The sequence below is a fragment of the Phragmites australis genome, chromosome 23 (assembly GCF_958298935.1).
Source record: "Phragmites australis chromosome 23, lpPhrAust1.1, whole genome shotgun sequence".
Taxonomy (NCBI): Eukaryota; Viridiplantae; Streptophyta; class Magnoliopsida; order Poales; family Poaceae; genus Phragmites; species Phragmites australis.
Genome location: NC_084943.1, coordinates 16,684,640 through 16,704,948, shown reverse-complemented (window position 1 = coordinate 16,704,948; position 20,309 = coordinate 16,684,640).

Sequence of the window (20,309 nt, the reverse complement as noted above, 5' to 3'; positions counted from 1 at the left end):
CTATAAGTATTAAAATGGTTATTTGAACCATACTATTAGCATACGTATTTTGCACGTATTAAATATAGATACCCTCATCTTCAACATTGCATTACCATCTCTTATTTCCCTCACTGAACTACCTCCCATAGTCCCATGTTGCTGCCATCCACCTACGTCCATCCTCAACCCCTTCGCACAGGCACCTATGCTCTACCTCCACACAGGCGACGTGTGTCACAAACAAGAAGAAATCCGAGCAACAGAACTGAGATCAAAGAAGATTTGGGGAAAGCAAGAAGAACTGATACTGTTCATTGTATAAAATTTGCGAAAATGCTGCGAAGCAGACGTCCGGTTACTATTCATTAGCCCCAAAACCTAATCCTTATTTCGAACAATCAAGGGAGCCCATGGAGTCAAGAGTAATTCAAGTTATATATGTAGAGATCAAGCGAAACATAATATAGGTGAAAAGGATATGGTGACAAAGTTAAATGAATGAGATGCTGATATAAGTGACAAAGTAGCTCGAAGGATCGGAAGCGGGAAAGACTTGTCACAGTCAAGATTGTATCGGACGTTTGATTGGGCTAGCCCATGTACTCAGATCCGAAAATATTATCTTTTTAGTTAATTTATGTGTTCTCGTATCTCTAATATTTCAGATGTTCAAGTTTAATATTTCAGACGTAATAGAAATGTGTTGCAATAGTTATTTTCGTAATAAAAATTTTTTGCAATAGTTATTTTTACATGTTGCATTCCGGAATCTCTTGCATACAGATCCGAACTCGAAAAAATTATGCATTCGAGTTAATTCCTATATTTTCGCATCTCCAATATTTCAGATGTTCAAATTTAATGTTTCAGACGTTATAAAAATTTATTGTAATAGTTATTTTCGTATGTTGCATCTCGGAATCTCTTGCGTATAGATCTGGACCCGAAAAAATTATCTATTTGAGTTAATTCCTATATTTTCACACCTTCAATGTTTTAGATGTTCAAATTTAATGTTTCAGACGTTATTAAAATTTATTGCTATAGTTATTTTCATATGTTGCACTCAATTCTACACTACAAAGGTTTTGCCTGAAATGTTGCGTACAACATGACGAGATGTTGCGGTGGGAATTTTTCTCTCGGAATCGGATACATATAACGAGCTATTTTTGGTGCACTTTTTTTATGTTGCAAATATTAACTTCAGATGTTACAAATGTTATTTTTAGATGTTGCAATAGACTATTGACGGACTAATAGAACGTCCGATGAATCGGACGTCCGGACGCTAGCGTCGTCCTAAAGTTTGTGGTTCAATTACAATAAGTGATACCTTCCCTTCCTCCTGACTGGTTATATCTTCACATCAGGGTTACAAAAAGTGGAATTAACCATCCGACTAGTTACAACAGCAAGCGAGGTTAAAGTAAAAAAACAAAACAGACTCGGCCGATTTAACTATAGCAAATCTGAGAAACTAAGTGAAGAAATACCTTGATTTGCATGTGATAAGGTATTGACAATAGTTGATATATCTTAAATTTGTTTAGCATGTGTTTATGGATATTTGTTCTTATTCTTGTCTAATTCAAGTTGGTGATATTTGGAATTGACGAATTCTTCTCTATACGTAGAAAAATTACACACACCGAAATTTTCGGTGTGAACATTGGATGTTCCAATGTTCACCGAAAGTTTCGGTATGGGCAGTGTATACTCTTCAGACTATTTCTTGCAGAAAGAGTAATTTTTGGGGTGAAATTGGAGATCAATGCACCGGAAGGTCCGATAAGTGCGGTAGCTACACCGGATGGTATCACCGGAGCATTTTCAGTGCTGAAGCAAAAATGAAAGCAAACATTGGATGGTCCGGTGATGAACTTTGATAGCGCCAGAGTATTTTCTGCGGAGAGAAGATTTTTTGCGTTAAATTTGATAATGTATGCCGGATGGTCCGGTGCTGTAATTGTAAACACCAAAGAATGCACCGGAACTTTTGTTGCATAAAGGTTGAAGAAGGATGGTTCGGAGGATTAGCACATACCGGATTATCCGGTGATGGGCATGAGATCATCAGAAGCTTTCACCGGACCTTTCCTTGTCGAGAGCAAAAAGTTTCTGAAACAGATAGTGTTACACTCACCGAATGGTCCAGTGTTTAGGAGCAGAACACACCGAAACATCCGGTGTTCACGTGTTCTGTTTGATGTGCTCTGAGTTGAAGTTTTTGATTTTGTGCTAACCTGGAGATGTTTTAGAGTGTGGAGAAATGTGTTTGCTTGTTTCAAGGTGTGCAGGTGACGGATGCAACTTAACGGTCGACGGTGGGTGATCAGGGCTAAGCGGGTGCTTGATGTCGGATGATCAAGAAGGGTTGGGCGAAGTCAAGAGTGATCCTAGCTGTACACATGAAGGTCAAGGAAAGCATGAAATAGAGGATGAAGATGGCATGTTAACAAAGTCAAACGAAGGGAATGCCGATGCAAGTGACTAGGTGGTCCGAGGGATTGGATGCAGGAGAGACTTGTCGGTAGTCAAGATCGCAAGACGGAGGACATGCGTCATCATCAGAGCGCTTGCTTTAGGTGGAAGCAGGTGGCGGCTAGTCATACTTTGAGAAGTGTGCTAGGGTTTCGCGATTTGGCCTCAAAACCGTGGGAGGACTGGAGGAGTACGTGGCACTATCGTAAAGTTTGCATCAAGGTGAAGCTAAGTCGTAAATGCATTGTGGCAGTCTGATGAATGGAGAAGGAAATAGACTATAATGCTCTTTGTGGTTGATAGAAATGTACTACAAGAGATGAGTATTTTTGGAAAAAAGCTAAAAAATTTAGGGATCAAGTTTTCTAGGCCTATAAATAGAGGGGTAGGGCTATGGGAGATGATGAATTAGCCATTTGAACCCCTTGTGCCACCCATATGAGAGTATTGTGCTAGGGTTGTAGTGGAGAGGAGGAAGAGTGCTTAGCCTATGTAATAGATGAGAGTTTTGAGAGGAAAATGTTTATAATCCACCTAAAATAGGGCTGACCTATTTGAGTAATGAAGTTTATTTTGTTTCATATGCTTGAATTTCCCTCTTTCTAGTTTCCCTCTCTTGGTTCTCTTAGCTTGTGTGCAAGTTTTTCTGTTCAGTTTTGATTTTTTTTTTTGGCTGAAATTTTAGTACCTTGTGAGGTCATTCTTCTTGTTACTAGAAGCATAAAATTCGCATACACAAGCTTATATGTTAGGATCTTAAATTCACTTGCCTCTAGACAATCAATTTGGAGAGTTTCGTTACTCAATGTTCTTCTTTTCTTGTTTCTTTGCTAGTTGTGTTCTTTCGAGTGCTAAGGCACATAAATTGATCTTAAATGGAACATATGGTTCATATACCATCTTTAGAGTCATGTTGCCTCAATTTTCTCTTGATAAAACTTCTCTCGATTTTTGCTTCCGCTTGAGTTTTAAAGTGCGTTGGGTGATCCAAATTGAAGAAGGCCATCGATTTCGCAAGAAATTTATTAAGTCACCTATTCACCCCCACCTAGTCGCCACTCTCCTTCCTACAAAATCCGACAACATTAACTCTAAACAGAGGTGTAACAAAGCAGCTAGCAGTTGTCGATCCTCAACAAAGTGTTACCCTTCCATCTTAGCCATCCATTTCCATCTAGTTGTTTGGGTCATGACAATTCCACCCCTGAAATGATCGAATAGCCCAAAAGAGAGGTGAATTGGGCTCTAATTAAAAACTTATACCGATTTCTAGAACAAGTAACAATCTTAACCTAGATGAAAGGAAATGCGACTACACAAATAAGCTACAAGGCTAACAAACTAACAAGTAAGGATACTAAGAAAATTACGAAAATGAAAGCTTGCAAGAATGTAAATGCTCAAAGTTAATGTGGAATAGTAAATAGATGGGTAAGAGGACACCAGATTTTTTTTTGATTTATCGAGGAGTTGTCACTCCTCCTTAGTCCTGGTTGGAGCATCCACCAAGGATATTACTCCCCCTTGAATCACCAAGACTCAAATACTCCCTCATGATTGCCACTTTTCCATCTCTGAATTGGTGGGCATCAAACTAGTACAAACCCTTCTGGGGCTCCCACAAGAACTACAGGAGCTCACCGAGAACACCTTCAGTGTTCAAGACCGACTAAGTGTTGCCAACCGCCAAGAGTAACAAGGCAATAACTTCACTTAACAAAAATCAAGTTTAGACTACAACTACATGCACACTTGCTACTCTCCAAGCACTAATGGTATCTTTAACCTTCAATTAGGGACTTACAAATAAACTCAAGTGCTCTCTCTTGCTTCTTGATGACATACACAGTGTATGAATTCCTCTGGGTCACTAGAGAGCTTAGTGAGAGGAAATGAGGGGGTATTTATAGGCTAGAGATCCAAATTTAACCGTTGCCTAACCACCCTTTTTTTTTCTAACAACATCGGATGATACGGTGAGCATCTTCTTACTCACACCGGACAATCCGGTGAGTACAAATTTCAAAGCCTCACTGTGCCAGCTGTCATTAGCCATGACTACAGAGAATGCTCCGGTGAGGTCATCTGGTGAGCACTCCACTCACACCGGACCATCCGGTGAGTTACTCATTAAACTTCAACAGCTGCGACCTTCTCTGTTCGAATTTATCTGGTGTATTGTCCGGTGTACACAACATCTTCACCGAACCATCCAGTCAATTTATCTTCATTCTTCAGTACTTGAGATCGCCTATGGAAGAATTACTCTAGTGTAAACATTGGTCCATCACCGAACTATCTGGTGAGTAGAACCACTTCAAACTACCTGTTGCAATATTCTCTGAAAAAACACTCCGATGATTCATCCCACAGAGCATCGGACCATCCGGTGAGGTCAAATCCATTTTCTGAAGAGTTTTCACTTCTGTTCAAAATAGTCTGGTGATGCTCTTTGCTCAAGCACCGGACCATCTGGTGTAACACTTCACCTTTTTTTGGACATGTGTCGCCAAGAAAAGGCTCTGGTGATTTCATCTTCTTAATCACCGGATCATTCGATGTACTCAATAGCTTTCAGACTCTAGAGAACAAATATGCTCCGATGAGTTCACTCTACACAAGACCGGATCATCCGGTGACGCGAAAAACCTTCTGAACTCATCCAATTCAACCAATCTCGAGTTCTAACTCCTCAGCAACTGATCCATGGGCTTTTCTGTGCTACCTAGTGCTATAATTTCACAAGTGTGCATCAAACCAAGTCTAAACTCAACTAGGTCAAGCTACTACTCTTCGTCCCTCTTTATAGTACGGTCAAAAGACTAAGAAAGGAGACCTATACTACTCTAAGTGTCCTTTATCTCTTTTATGACACTTAGAACTAGAAGATCTTTAATCTTCATGCACATATCCTTTGATCATCCATGTAATCACCTTAGGGACCAATAATACCCAAATATCATTGTGAACTAATTTTTTATTCCATTTAAAATAAATTGTTAGTCATAATGATACTATTATCATTCATTACTGAAACACTTACCACTTATCTAGGGGCCTAGATGCTACAATCTCCCCTTTTTTAGTGATGGATGACAACACATATGAGAAGATAAGGATATGAAATGAAGTACACCCTATCATACTAAGCAATTTACAGCATATAATAATAAAGTAAGAGAAAGGCAAGCACTAGAACAACTTATCATGCTAGTAGAATAAGAAATAAAACTAAGCACGAAACGAAACACGGAGCAATGACAAGCGAAACACATCAATTAAGAACCAAATGGTCTACCATTACATCAAAATCCATAAAAAAACCAACATTCCGACCCTGGTCTACCTAAACTCCCCTGAGACTAAGAAACTAGAAAGCTAACTAATCATTCTAACTAGCTATCTCCATCACAAAAACTCCTCTTAACACCTAGACTCTCTCCCCCTTTGGCATCAAAGTACCAAAAAGAGCACACTCCTAGACATCAGGAGCTGGAGGAGATGAAGAAGCTAGCGCTACTACTGATGGTCGCACCTCGAACTACGAGCCTGAGTCTGAATCTAAATCCGAAAGCTCGACGATAGCGGGGTCAACAACTGGAGGAGGAGGAGGTACTAACTCTATAGGTGCCTCTGAAGCTGGAGCTGGGGCGGAGCTAGTAGGGCCACTACCATGAGAAGCCATCTCCTAGAGTGCTGCATCAAGTTCATTGAAGGCAGACCAAACCACTGGTGGAGACTGAACGAATGATTGCTGACTCGGTATAGTCGGCTGAGGTGAGTCCTCAAAGCTAAGAGGTCCAGTGGTCAGAGGTAACAACAATGAAATAAGGACTGGCCTCTGAGACATCTTGGCTGGCTGAGAAAGGACTCCAGTGGTGAAGAGTGCTGAGGGAGGAAAGTCTGATCCCAGAGTATCCAAAAGTCTACTGACACTACCTGGGAGAGGACTAGGAGCTAGAGCAGGTGTTGAAGGTGCAGCTGGCAACTGAAGACTTGTATGATGGAACATGAATGAAAACATTCGAGCGTTGTTCTCTCTGTCTGACTGAAGCGCTGAGAACATGGTCCGCTACTCCTGCTGAAGAGACTGCAAAAAGACCATCTGCTGCTTCTGCTGGCAAATCATATCAGCCTGAAGCTTCACCTGCATCTCAACCTGTGCTGCTAGCTGCTACTGAACTACCTGCTGCTTCTGCATCTACTGAAGAATGAGTGCAAGCTCTGAAGAGTATGCAGCAGGGGGCACGGAAGGAGCTTTCTCAGGTGCTGAAGAAGTAAGAACTAAGGTCTGGGGGCAGCCTGAGAAGAACCTCATGCCTCGACATCATGTGACTTAACGACTGGAGGAACACACTCAATATCGTCCGAGTGTGAATCACTGTCCACGTCAAAGATATACTATGACAGTTGTGCCTTGGCCTCTGCTAGGGCATGGTCCTCAGCTGCTACTCTCTCCCGCTCATCAACAAGGATTTGCTCCTAATCATGAAACATGACACGCTGGCCATGACGTCTGTTTATCGGAGCAGAAGGAACATACTCCTTAAAGAACCGATGGTGAGGGAGGCGCGACGGCTGGACAAAGCCAATGGAGGTGATGGACGGCGGCAGTGGTGGCTCTGGGCACGGTAGCTGCTGCGGTGGAGCGGCGGAGCAGGGGCGGCGATGGGTGGAGCTAGGCGGTGGACCTCGTCGGTGGTGGGAGGCATGGCGGCGACGAGGCAGGTGGAGGCGAGAGGGTATGGGAGACGGCATGCAATCAAAACAGAGAAGGAAGAGACCGACCGAGATGGCCTTAGATGACATGTGGGTCCCGCTGAAATTTCAAACCCTGGAAGGTCTGGTGATGCTAACACTGATCACCGAACATGGCATCGGACAAATATTTCGAGAGAGCATGTCTAATTGAAAGTATCAAATAGCCCAAGAGGGGGGGTGAATTGGGCTCTAATTAAAAACTTCTACCGATTTTTAGAACAAGTAGCAACCTTAACCTAGATGAAAGGAAATACGACTACACGAACACGCTAGAACAAGGCTAACAAACTAGCAAGAAAAGATACTAAGAAAAATGCAAAAATGAAAGCTTGTAAGAATGTAAATGCTCAAAGTTAATGTGAAATAGTAAATAGATGGGCAAGAGGATACTAGATTTTTTTTTCGAGGTATTGAGGAGTTGGCACTCCCCCAGGTCCTTATTGGAGCATCCAACAAGGATATCACTCCCACTTGAGTCACCAAAACTCAAGTGCTCTCTCATAATTGTCACTTCTCCATCTTCGAATTAGTGAGCATCAAACCAAGTATAAACCCTTCTCGGGGTTCCCACAAGAACTCCAAGAACTCACTGAGAATACCTCCAATTACCAAGACCGGCTAGATCCAACCACCAAGAGTAACACGTCAATAGCTCCACTTGACCAAGATCAAGCCTAGACTATAACTAGATGCACACTTGCTACTCTCCAAGCACTAATGATGTCTTTAACCTTCAAGTAGGGACTTGCAAATTAACTCAAGTGCTCTCTCTTTTGCTTCTTGATGACACACACAGTGTATGGATTCCTCTAGGTCGCTAGAGAGCTCAGTGAGATGAAACGAGGGGTATTTATAGGCTAGAGATCCAAATTGAGCCGTTGCCTAACCATCCATTTTTTCTGTTAACACCAGATGATACCGTGAGCATCTTCTTACTCACATCGGACAATCCGGTGAGAACAAATTTTAAAGCTCCACTGTGCTAGCTATCATTATTTATTACTGCAGAGAATGCTTCGGTGAGGTCATCTGGTGAGCACTCCATTCACACCGAACCATCTGGTGAGTTACTCATTAAATTTCAACAGCTGTGACCTTCTTTGGTAGAATTTATTGAGTGTATTACCGGTGTACACAACATCTTCGCCGGACCATCTGGTCAACTTATCTTCATTCTTTAGTACTTGAAATCGTCTCTGGAAGAATTACTTCGGTGTAAACATTGGTCAATCACTGAACTATCCAATGAGTAGAACCACTTCAAACTACCCGTTGCAATCTTCTTTGAGGTCAAATCCATTTTCTGAAGAGTTTTCACCTTTGTTCAAAATAGTCTGGTAATGCTTTTTGCTCGAGCAACATACCATCCGGTGTAACACTTCATCTTTTTCTGGACACGTGTCGCCAAGAAAAAGCTCTGGTGATTTCATTTTCGTAATCACTGGACCATCCTGTGTACTTAATAGCTTTCAGACTCTAGAGAAGAAATATGCTCTGATGAGTTCACTCTACACAGGACCGGATCATCCGATGAGGTGAAAAACCTTCTGAACTAGTCCAATTCAATCAATCTCGAGTTCTAAGTCCTCGACAATTGATACATGGGCTTCTCTGAGCTACCTAGTGCTACAATTTCACAAGTGTGCATCAAACCAAATCTAGATTCAACTAGGTCAAGCTACGACTCTTAGCTCCTCTTTATAGTACAGTTAAAAGACTAAGAAAGGAGACCTATATTACTCTAAGTGTCATTCATCTACTTTGTGACACTTAGAACTAAAAGATCTTTAATCTTCATGCACATATACTTTGATCGTCTATCTAATCACCGTAGGGACCAAGAATACCCAAATATCATTGTGAGCTAATTTTTTTTATTCCCTTCAAAACAAATTGTTAGTCATAATAATACGGTTGTCATTAATCACCGAAACACTTACCACTTACCTAAGGGTCTAAATGCTACAACCCCCCTTATGAGAACACTTTTTCATCAAGTGTGTTGATCGCCCTGGGCATCAGGTTGAGCCTCATGAACTGGACCTTGAGGCCACCATTCTCTAATGATGTTATAGTAGAAGCTTGGAAATGTAGACTTGATGAATGCCTTGTCTTCCCATGTCCCATGTTGCTTCATCTGGAGGTTAATTCTCCAATTGAATCTGCCATTGAGTAGTCAGAGAATCATTGCGTGGAAATGACATTGTCTATAGGATGGTAACGGATGAGGATTTGATATGGCCATGACTACCAATGGTAATTCATCACAAGGGACTGCATGAGTACTGATGTGCCATTTGAGCTGGTTGATATGAAACACATGAAGGATTTGACTGCAGTTTGTAAGCTATTGAGCCTACCTTCTGGATCACCATGAAAGGTCCATAATACTTTGTAGTCAGCTTGAGTGAGTTTCTCAGACCAAAATTTGATTGTATGTAAGGCTAGATTTTGATATAAACAAGGTCTCCAACTTGAAATTCCCTTTCAGAACATTTGAGATCATCATATTTCTTCATTCGGGCTTGGGCTTGTGCGAGATTGTCCTTCAATTTGGTGATCATGTCTTGTTTCTCAGATAAGAAATCCCTTGCTGAAGAGTCAGGTCCAGGAACTACTATCTCACTGATTAGGGGTGGTGGATATCCATATAAGGCTTGGGATGGGGTACACTTGAGGGATGAGTGATAGTTTGTATTGTATTACCATTCAACAAGATGTAACCAATAATACCATCTTTTAGGTTCAGAAAAAAAAAAACCATGCATCTGAGATAAGTTTCCAGGCATTGATTGGCACGTTCAGTTTGACCATCACTTTGAGGGTGGTAAGCTCCATTGAACATGAGTGGTACCTTGAGTGATTTAAACAAGGCCTGGCAAAGATCAATTGTAAAGATTATGTCCATATCAATGACTATAACAGTAGGTAGGTTGTGGAGCTTGAATATTTGATCCATGAAAGTTTGAGCCACTCCATTAGCACTAATAGGATGGGACAGTGGGATGAAATAGGAGTATTTGGTAAGCCTATTAACTACCACCAGGATGACATACATGTCATTAGACTTAGGGAGACCTTCAATAAAATCCATTGATATATGGGACCAAGCCATATCAGGGATTGGCAAGGAATCTAGTAACCAATGGTGGTGATAGTGTTCCCCTTTTGCTCTTTGACATACTGAGCAAGCTGCAAAAAACTCCTCAACTGACTTTTTTAGACGAGTCTAGTGAAACAGTCTTTTCACCCTTTGGTACGTGGCATCAATACCTGAGTGACTACCCACTGTTGAAGCATGTAAGGCAGATATTATATGGTTCTAGGCATTGGTATCCTATCTGATACGTATTCTACCTTGTATCTTAAGATATCAGAATGTAGGGTATAGGCAGAAGAAGGATTAGGAGTCAGGGCCAACTGAGCAATCAGTTGTTGATAGTGATCATCATTAGTCACTTTTGAGCACCTCAGAGACCCATAGAGGCTGAACAATAGAAATAGCATGGCAACCATGTTCTATCCTAGAAAGAGCATTAACTACCTAGTTTTCCTTCCCCTTTTTATATTCGATCACATAGTCCAGTTGTAGTAATTTCAACATTAATTTGTGTTGGATGGCTTCTATTAGTTTCTGCTATGTGATGAATTTGAGGATTTGATGGTCTATCTTGGTAATCAGTTTGGACCACGAAAAGTAATGTCTCCACTTCTTTACTGCTTCAAGAATAGCCAAATTAAGCTTCCTTGTCATAGGTGGACAGTGCCTGAGTTTTGTTACTTAAGGCTTTACTGAAATAGGCAATGGGCTATCCATTTTACATTAACACAACCAAATCCCACTTGCATCAGTCTCCAGAGTAAATGGTTGTGCAAAGCTTGGTAGAGTGAGAACATGAGCAAAAATCAGCATTTACTTGATCTCTTCAAATGCTTGTGTTTGGGAAGGCTCCAAAGAGAAGGAGTCCTTCTTCAACATGTCATGTAATGGTCTACAGATAATACCAAAATGTTTTACAAAGCATATGTAGTAGCCAACTAACCCTACAAAGCTCCTTAGCTGAGATATATTTTTAGGAACATGCCAATATCTCACTGCTTCAATCTAAATTTATCTATTGAAGGACCCTTCTCATTGATGATGTGACCCAAATACTCTATTTGTTGGACTAATCTTGCAAGGTAACAAGCTTACTAAAAAAAGGAGTAAATTACTCTTTTTTTGTAGTAAGCTTGTTACTTTGCAAGATTTGGAGTACAATTTCCAAATGTTGTAGATGTTCTTTTAGTGTTTTTCCATCAAAGAATATGAGCACAAATTTTCTGAGGTAATATGCAAAAATTGTGTTCATCATATCTTGGAAGGTGACTGGGGCATTGGCCAGGCAAAAAGGCATAACTAGGAATTCAAAATGACCAAACTGAGTCCTATATGCAGTTTTTGGTATATTCTTTTCATCCATAAGAATTTGGTGGAAACTTGACCTTAAGTCCAGTTTAGAGAAGTATATGGCTCCATTAAGTTCATCAAATAGATCATCCATCACATGTATAGGAAACTTGTTTTTAATTGTTAAGTCATTCAACTGCCTATAGTTTAAGATTCTTAAAAAAATGTAGTTACACTAGGATCATTTTGTAAATTTCAAAAAAAATTAGAGAGCCCTCTTGCTAATGCATACAACTACCAAGTACTAGTGCTGATCAAGAATCGATCAGCTTAGTTTATACTTTCTTGTTTGTTTGTGCTACAACCAAAGAAAAAAATAAGAAAGAGAAATAGAGATAAGAATTAATAAGATATGGATGGATATCGCAGTAGTAAAAGAAAAGAGGGAAAAACCCTAGACACCTCTAGGCTAACTTAGTCTCCATGTAGACTACTAGATAGAGATCAAATTAACTCAACACAGGTGGAAACTAATTGAACCACGAGTCAAGCTCTACAGTATATATTAACCTTTTTCCCTTGTTGGTCATTCTGCACCAAAAATCCCCAACAATCCAGAGCACGGTAGGGTTAAGATAGGCTGAGAAAAAACCAATGGGAGTGAAGTGATCTTGTTGCTAAGGTATGCCTCACCTCTAGCAGCGTTTTGATTCCTTACTACTCCTGATTTCCATGCATTTCTTCCTATTCATACTAGTTCCTTTCAATGTCGCATAACAATCTGTTGTAGTAGGAAGCCTCCATCAATTTTGATTAAAGAAGGGTTAGGCTTTTACATCTAGGAGTTGTGCTATTCTGTCCAGTAGCATCATGGTGTTAGAAGCTATCCACTTCATAATCTGCATGCATGCTTATGGTCCCGCTACTAGTTTAAGTAATGAAGGAACACACATCTATCTAAAAGAAATTGTTGATCCCTAACTGAACCTAAAGTTGTCATGCTCATTGGTATATGATGCTAACAGATGAGAACGACCAACATGACTGCCGACATAATGGCTGCCCGCAAGGACATAGTATATACATGAATCTATATTCAAAATAGCCTTACATTCATGAGCTCTGACCTACATATTACTATATAATTTCTATGTAGATATGTTTGATTTAATTAAACTAAATAATAATCTGATATTCACTTTCTATTTAGGAAGGAACATGGAAAATGAATTGACCTGGATGTCCTGTACATGGAAATGATAACCAAGACCTAAACTGAACTAGCATCAGTATATGCTAAAGAAGAGGAGTGCTCTGAATATTCACAATATTCAGTTATGTGACAACTATGAATGTTCGGCAGTAAACACTAGCAATAACTTCCACTAAGTGATCTAGATGTTAATATTACAAACAATATAACTAGGACATAGTAATAATCGTTCAAATGTATTTAGGTGTTGGCCTCCAAGAGTGTAAGGAAGAACACTGAACATCTAGAAGGCAAGCTGTGCATATTAGTCACTTGCTGAATATAATGTTAATTATGAAATGATTGTTATGCTATATTAACTAATGCTAACTCAGTGAAAGTTAAGAGATTATCATCGTCATAATCTGGGCAAAAAAATGATAGACTTAGCTTAAGACGGCTGTGTTCTTGAAATAGTGATATGTGGCGAGGACAATATCAGGGTTGGATGATCAATCCTCTCTCAAGTAGAGAATTTGGTGGTGTGTTTCTAAAAGATGGAGTGTTATCACTAGGTGGAAATTATGACAATTAAAATGACACCTATCTACAAAGACTAACCTAAAACACTAACCATGAATTACTCTATATCTAGCTTGTCAAAGATGATTTTCCTATGGTAAGTAGGAACCTAATGAATTGAGCAATTGTAAGCTTGTAAATACGAAACTACTTGCTAGGTATGTAAACATACTCATTGCTTGCTTCACTGATATGCATAGATTTGATTGTCAATGATTCAAAAGAGGAGGAAACTTTTGAATGGATGGAGATTGGCATTCATGAAACACAATTGTAGTAGTTAGTTTTCTTTTCCCAAAAATTTCTGATGAAATCAGAAATGAGAGTGTATTGTTGTATCCATGTAACACTTGTGAGCTTAAAATTTTAATAAATATTGATCTCATATTCTACTTGTAATACATATTGCCTTGTACACTTACGAACACTAAATTTCAAAAGTGTATGTAGCTGTCACGTCACCTCCATGAGTTCTAGTTTGGGGCGTGACATATAGTCAACACAAAACCTCCAAGAACCATCTTTTTTTCTTGCCAAAACTGAGGGTGAGGAGTAAGGACTCTCATTGGGTTGTGTCAGGACCCCGACCTCAGGCTCCCCTGTGCCTCCTATATCAATCTATAGATTAAGTAGTTGATATGCACAGAATTCTCCAGAATGATATCAAATACATACTTCGAATAAAATAAAGAAAAATAATTACCTGAACGATGCAAAAGATAGTCTTGTGGACAAGGATCCACTACAGACCAGTCAGGTAGAAAAACCTATAGCGGAGCGGAGCGAAACAAGTGGAACAACCCAATGCCACAAGCAACTCGGGTGCGGACGCGATCTTAGACTTCTTCTCTTTGACTTTAACTGAGTTGAGGTTGATCTCTATCTCAATAATCTGAAAGCGGCAAGACTAAGTACGAAAGGTACTCAACAAATCCTATACTACTTCAAGAGGTTGATAGATGCATAATAGATGAATCAAGGATAAGGCTTTACGATATAGTTTTAAGCGTAAATCAGGTTTTATGTATGTATCCAATTATATTCTCTACTGCTAATCTTTTGAAACAAAGGTAACCTGGTAACAAAGCTTTTGAAACGGTTTAAAACAAGGTAACATGCTAACAAAGCTTTTAAAATAGCTTTAAATCCATAAAATAGTAACAAATTATATCTGGGGGGTTTTCGGACCTAGGAGGGGCTACACCTCACTCTGCAGTCCCTTTCATCATCTCTGGTGTACCTCTAGTACCACACAGCTCCTGGCGGATTGAGCTAGTAATCTCATCACACAGACATCCAGTCCACACACTCACTCATCAAGACACACGCACCCGAAGTCTAGTTAAAAAGGTTCTGCCTTCGCATATCTATGACCGTGGACATGACTATTCGAATAGGTTTACACTTTGCAGAAGTTGTACATTGTACCCACGCGATATGCTCAGCATCCGACTGTTGCAAGCGGAGGAGCGAATCATAATGAGACATTTCAATAACCTTTTATGCCAAGCTTTTCTACGAGATACCCCAAGTACCAGATGCCTTGTACTGAATGCCAGCCCCCTTTTTAAGCCGTTGGCTAGTTCTCGAAACCTTCCCAAAGGGGGTCATTTCATGATTGGTCTTGTCGTTTGAGTTTCTTGGGTTCTTCATCATCAGATTTCGCCTTCAGTTCCTTCCTCGCATTCTCGCTTAAAACCTTGACTTCAAGCCTACACAGATTAACGACGAAAGCACAAAATAACTAAGCAACAGAACACCAGAACAAAACCAAAAGAAACACCAAAGTGAAAGACGAACGACTAGGAAAATTACAAAAGCTAACCTAGCAGGAAGACGATAAGCAACTCTAAGCTAAGCAAAACTGGTCTAATAATTAGAAAATTTTTGAACATGAGTGAATTTTGCTATATTTTTAAATGTTAAAACTCAGGGTGTTACATGTTGGATCAGACCTTGCTCCAACATCTGTTTGACCAATCTCTCAACCTCAACCTTTTGATAACGTTGCACCCTATAAGGTCTTATATTAGGTGGAACACCGCCAGGTTTCAAAGGTATAGAGTGTACACAATTCCTTCTTAGAGGGAGACCTATAGGTTCAGAGAGGAGTTCTGCATATTGATTAAGGAGTTATGTGACAACAGTCTCTTGTGGAGATCCTTGGGGAGTATCAGGAGACACCAGTCGTATCTGCAATATATATCCCTTCACTCCTTTGGAGGGTAATTTATCAAATTTATGGGATGTCATTAGGCAAGGATGACCACCTGATATACAGTCTGAAAAAGCATGCCTACCTAACCCCATCTTTGGTTAGAGTCAACAATCTCTTTTTCAGGTCAATTCCTATTGGACTATGCTGGTAAATCCAATCATATCCCAAAATTATGTCATAGTTCTTTAATTCTAAAAGCTGAAAAGGATTCTGGAGTTGTTCCTTTTGTAATTGGTAGGAGTAGTGCTGAACATGACCATCAGATTCTAATTCTCCACCCCTAGCAATTTTTTATTGCCTGCAGCTTTGTGTGTTGAACGTGACAACCAGCCTTGTTAGCAAAAGAGACATCTATGAAGGTATGTATACTGCCACTATCAACTAATTCTATGGATCTTTTCCCACCAATGATAATTACTAGGCAAAAGGTGGCTATGGACTTTGCTCCCTGCATGACCAGTTTAGATATTTGCATGAGCAATGGAGTTTGTTGGGTTGACCTTCACAGTTGTACTGATGCTATTCATCCAGTTCACTTCTAGATAGACTTGATCATGGGCAGCCCGGCTCGGCATACCCAACCCAACCCAACCCAACCCGAAAAAGTCCGACTTAGTCTAACTTAACTAGTGTATGGGCCGGGTTTAGACTTCAAAACAAGCTCGCGGTTTCTTTTGAGTTGGGCTTGGGCTTTAAAAACAGGTAGTTCCGAGAGAGAGTGCTCGGGGTTGTGAGAAGCGGCCCCTGAGCACTCGGTTCCCCGAGGATCCGTACAGTCAAGACCGGGAGAGAGTGCTCGGGCCATGAACAGTGGCCCTCGAGCATTCGGTTCCCTGAAGACCAAAAGGGCATTTTTGGGAGAGAGTGCTCGGGGAGGTGAACAATGACCCCCGAGCACTCGGTTCCCTGACGATCCAGGAAGCCCCCTGTCAGTGGCCCCCACAGGGGTCCAACGATGAGGTGTCAGCCAGTGAAAGGCCCGAGGCCGCATTTGAGAGCGCGCGTGGTCTGTCACCTCCAACTGCTCCCGCCATGCTCGGTGTCAGTTCATGCCATATTCTGGCAGAAGAGCGTGGGGACATTTAATGCACGGGTCCCATTCCGTGTCATCCGGCGCGCCTCGGGATAACATCGTGAGGCTCGAGGTGTTCCGTCTGCCGCGCTGCTGTAGCAGGCGAACAAGACCGGGCGGGCACGCCGGGCCGCCCTGCGGCTGCCCGGTGGGCCCTCTCCACGGCGCCCGTTGCCAGCGCCATCATGACGGCTGAAGACCGGGCGCGGGGCGCATTTTCAACCCCCGTCACTTCGCACAGAGGCTATGATGACGCCCTTTCCATTTATGGTGCCTTGGAACTCGTTCCCTCCCTTTCGGGGTACGCTACTACCGGCGGGTATTTAAAGCGGCCAGCAGCACGGACAAAGACAAGATTGAAGAAGTTAAGGAAGTAGAGAAGGTCGGGAAGTCCAAGCGCACCCAGAGCCAACAGGCACACACAGATCGAAGAACACCTTCGTACGAGCATAGAAACCGAAGAACAAGGAGCCCCAGGCTCTAGGGTAGACAGACATTCTTGTAACTAGCACATTCCTGAGAGACATTCTCAGGACATTTATAGCATCCACACAGGAGTAGGGTGTTACGCGTAGTGCGGTCCGAACCTGTCTAAAAATCCCCCAGCGCATTTACTCTTTTCTGCATTAGATCATTCCTCACCACCTGCCATCATATTTACATCCATTTATTTCTCCAACAAACTAATTCAGAATCATCCCCCCGGCCGAATCTCTAAAAAGGGGTCCCTCAGGATCCCTGCGACAGGAGCTAACCCTCATACAAATTCATTTCTTCATGTTCTAAGGTTATGGCATGGGTAGCATTTTGATAAAAAAAAAAACACATGCATTTCTGTTTATGCTTAAGTGTCCAAGGAGTTGAGCATTTCCAACAAGTTCCTGATTCTTTAGGGTTGATAAAAATGTTTGGCATCTTCTCAGGTTTCTCGGTTCCTTCCACCCTCTGGGTTGCATTGTTGACAACTACAGCTTTCTTATGGGAGATGAAGCCCTGTGGAGGCTTGCAGGAGGCCAACGTCAAGTGGATGCATTATATAGATGAATACTTTCTCAAGGCATCTTGCCTAGCCAACAGATTGTGCATCTCTGATGCTCCCTCAATGATGGTCACCCTTTCACCAGCCTTGCACGCTCGGCGGAATGATCCTGCGCCAATCGACGATGCGGGGATGACTTATGGGGCACTGGCAACACCCCGAGTTACGTGTGTCGCTAGGGCTCCCTCCACGATGCTGACAACGGAGCCACACCGTGGCACCCTGCTCTATCTCCCTTGACAGCGTCGACTCACGACAAGGTCGAGGCGGCAGTACTTGATCACTTAGATCGGTCCATTCGTGATGCGGTGGCCATTTAAAGCATGGATAAGTGTAAAAGATTTACCTCGACAACGCTCGCACGAGCGTTTCTACTGGCTCAATGACATTTGAGCCTGACAAAGCCAGCCACCCACTATGACATGGGATCCACTGTCGATGTGCTCTTAGGATGCCCATCTCTTGAGAACAATCAACTAGCAAACCATATCCTTGATGACACACACGATGCCCCTGCCACGACACTCCCTGTTGTGGTCACCTCTTCGACATCGGTAGACTGCAATGTGGCACCGCTGGATCCTCTTATATGTCAAACAAAAGGGCCAAGCTCGCTAGTGTGAGTGAGTTGGTCCATGAGCCACCTAGTCTAGCCACGAAGCCAAGGCAAGGGTGGGAGGCCATTGATCTAGGTCAGAGCACGGTGGATGCTCCCTCTTCACCAATCACTAAAGTGCGGTGAGTGGAGTACCTCATCTCCATCCCAGCGCATCCTATGCTACAACATGCCTTGCCGGATCTATGGAATGCCAGAACTTTGGCATGTCCATGGCTCGGCATAGCGCATGCCTTGCCTTGTGGCGGTCGATGATGACCATGCAACATGCCCAACACAACTTATGGTGCAAGCTTGGCCTCCTCCATTATGAACGCCAGCCTTCAAAAGCCGTTCTACAAGAGTACCTGGCAATGTTTGATGGCCCGTTGATAGCGGAAATGATTATGGCACTAATGACACTTCTCAACATCAACGACAACGCCATCATCCAGATGGATAACGCCCTTGTTGAGATGATTGGAGAAGGTGCCATTGACTTGCAAGCTGAGGTTGAAGAGGGGACTACTCCAACAACGGTCTATTATCCTAAGTGTCCTAAGCGTTTTATAGGGTTTCTAGCATGGAGCAAAGAGACACTATACTCTAGGGATCAAAAGACCATGTCTGCTTGTGGAAGGAGTGTGATACGTGTCAAAGATAAATCCACGCAACTGCTGATGGACACAAAAATAGAGGAGATCGGAAGGGGATCTTAGCTAGGGATGAAAACGGAACGGGAAAATCCCGTTCCGTCTCGGTGCCGTATCCCGTTTTTTTTTAGTTCGTTTTCGTTTTTTCCCGTTCCCGTCTATCCCGTTTTTGTTTTCGTCCGACTGAGAAAATGTGAAAGTGAAAACGGTAGGGGGTTTTTCTGACCGTTTCCGTCCGTTTTCACCTCTACGCTCATTTATGTCTTTGGTTGAGACTTATCACTTATGTTTATTATATGCTCGAGTATCGAGTTAAGGTTTATGTGGTTCTTTTTTAGAGGGGTACAAAACATGACGTACATAACCCACTTACATCACACTCACGTCTAACACGCGCGCACACGTGCATGTCCTAAGCATACACGTTACAGATATATTCTCGCTAAACGGGCACGTATGTGCATATCCCTAACTACTAAGGAAAAACCCCCGATGAGGCTCGTGGGTCGATCCTATGGATAGAACCCACGACTGGCTGTCCCTGTCAGTCTGCCACTGAGAGCCAACCAACCGAGCTATTGCTCGGTCCTAAAGCTTATATTGTTGTATCTTCGTATCTTGTATTGTTTGAGTAAAATATTGATAAAAAATGATATATCATGTGAATCGAAAAAGCATATGACATTTTTTTACTTTAATGCGACTTGCTAATTGGATTGGTTCATTAAACTTATTAGTTCAGTGTTATTTGAAGATAATGTTAAACTTATACATATTGACATGTCTTGATGGTTCTGTAGGTCGGTATTTCTATATTGTGTTTTTGAATCCCGACCGATACCGGTATTTTTCCGATCGGATTGGTTCGTTTTCGACCCTCCGATTATGTCCGACCGTTTTTGTTTTTTCCCGTTCCCGCCTATCCCCTTTTTTTTTCATCCGGTAGAGAAAATATGAAAGTGAAAACGGTTAGGGAGTTTTCCCGACCGTTCCCGTTCGTTTTCATCCCTAATCTTAGCTGGAGCCTGGCGATACACTTGCCTCTCCTAGTAGAGTTTAATATAAATAGACAGCTCTTCTGTCCTTTTCGTTTTAAAAAATAATGCCTGAAGGCTTGCGAAATTTTTTTACCAACCAATAAAAGGTCGCTGATGGACATTTGACAACATGTGCTCTGTCTATGATACTGTGTCGGTGTGGTGGACATAGCGTACATAGTGCAGTTGACACCGGCCTAACAAACAAAAAATGAGCGTAGTCCACTAGTTGCGCAATCTGCCTGCTAAATCTACTGGATTATCCAGTTAATTAACTATTTAGACAGGCCCCAAACCCGGTCCA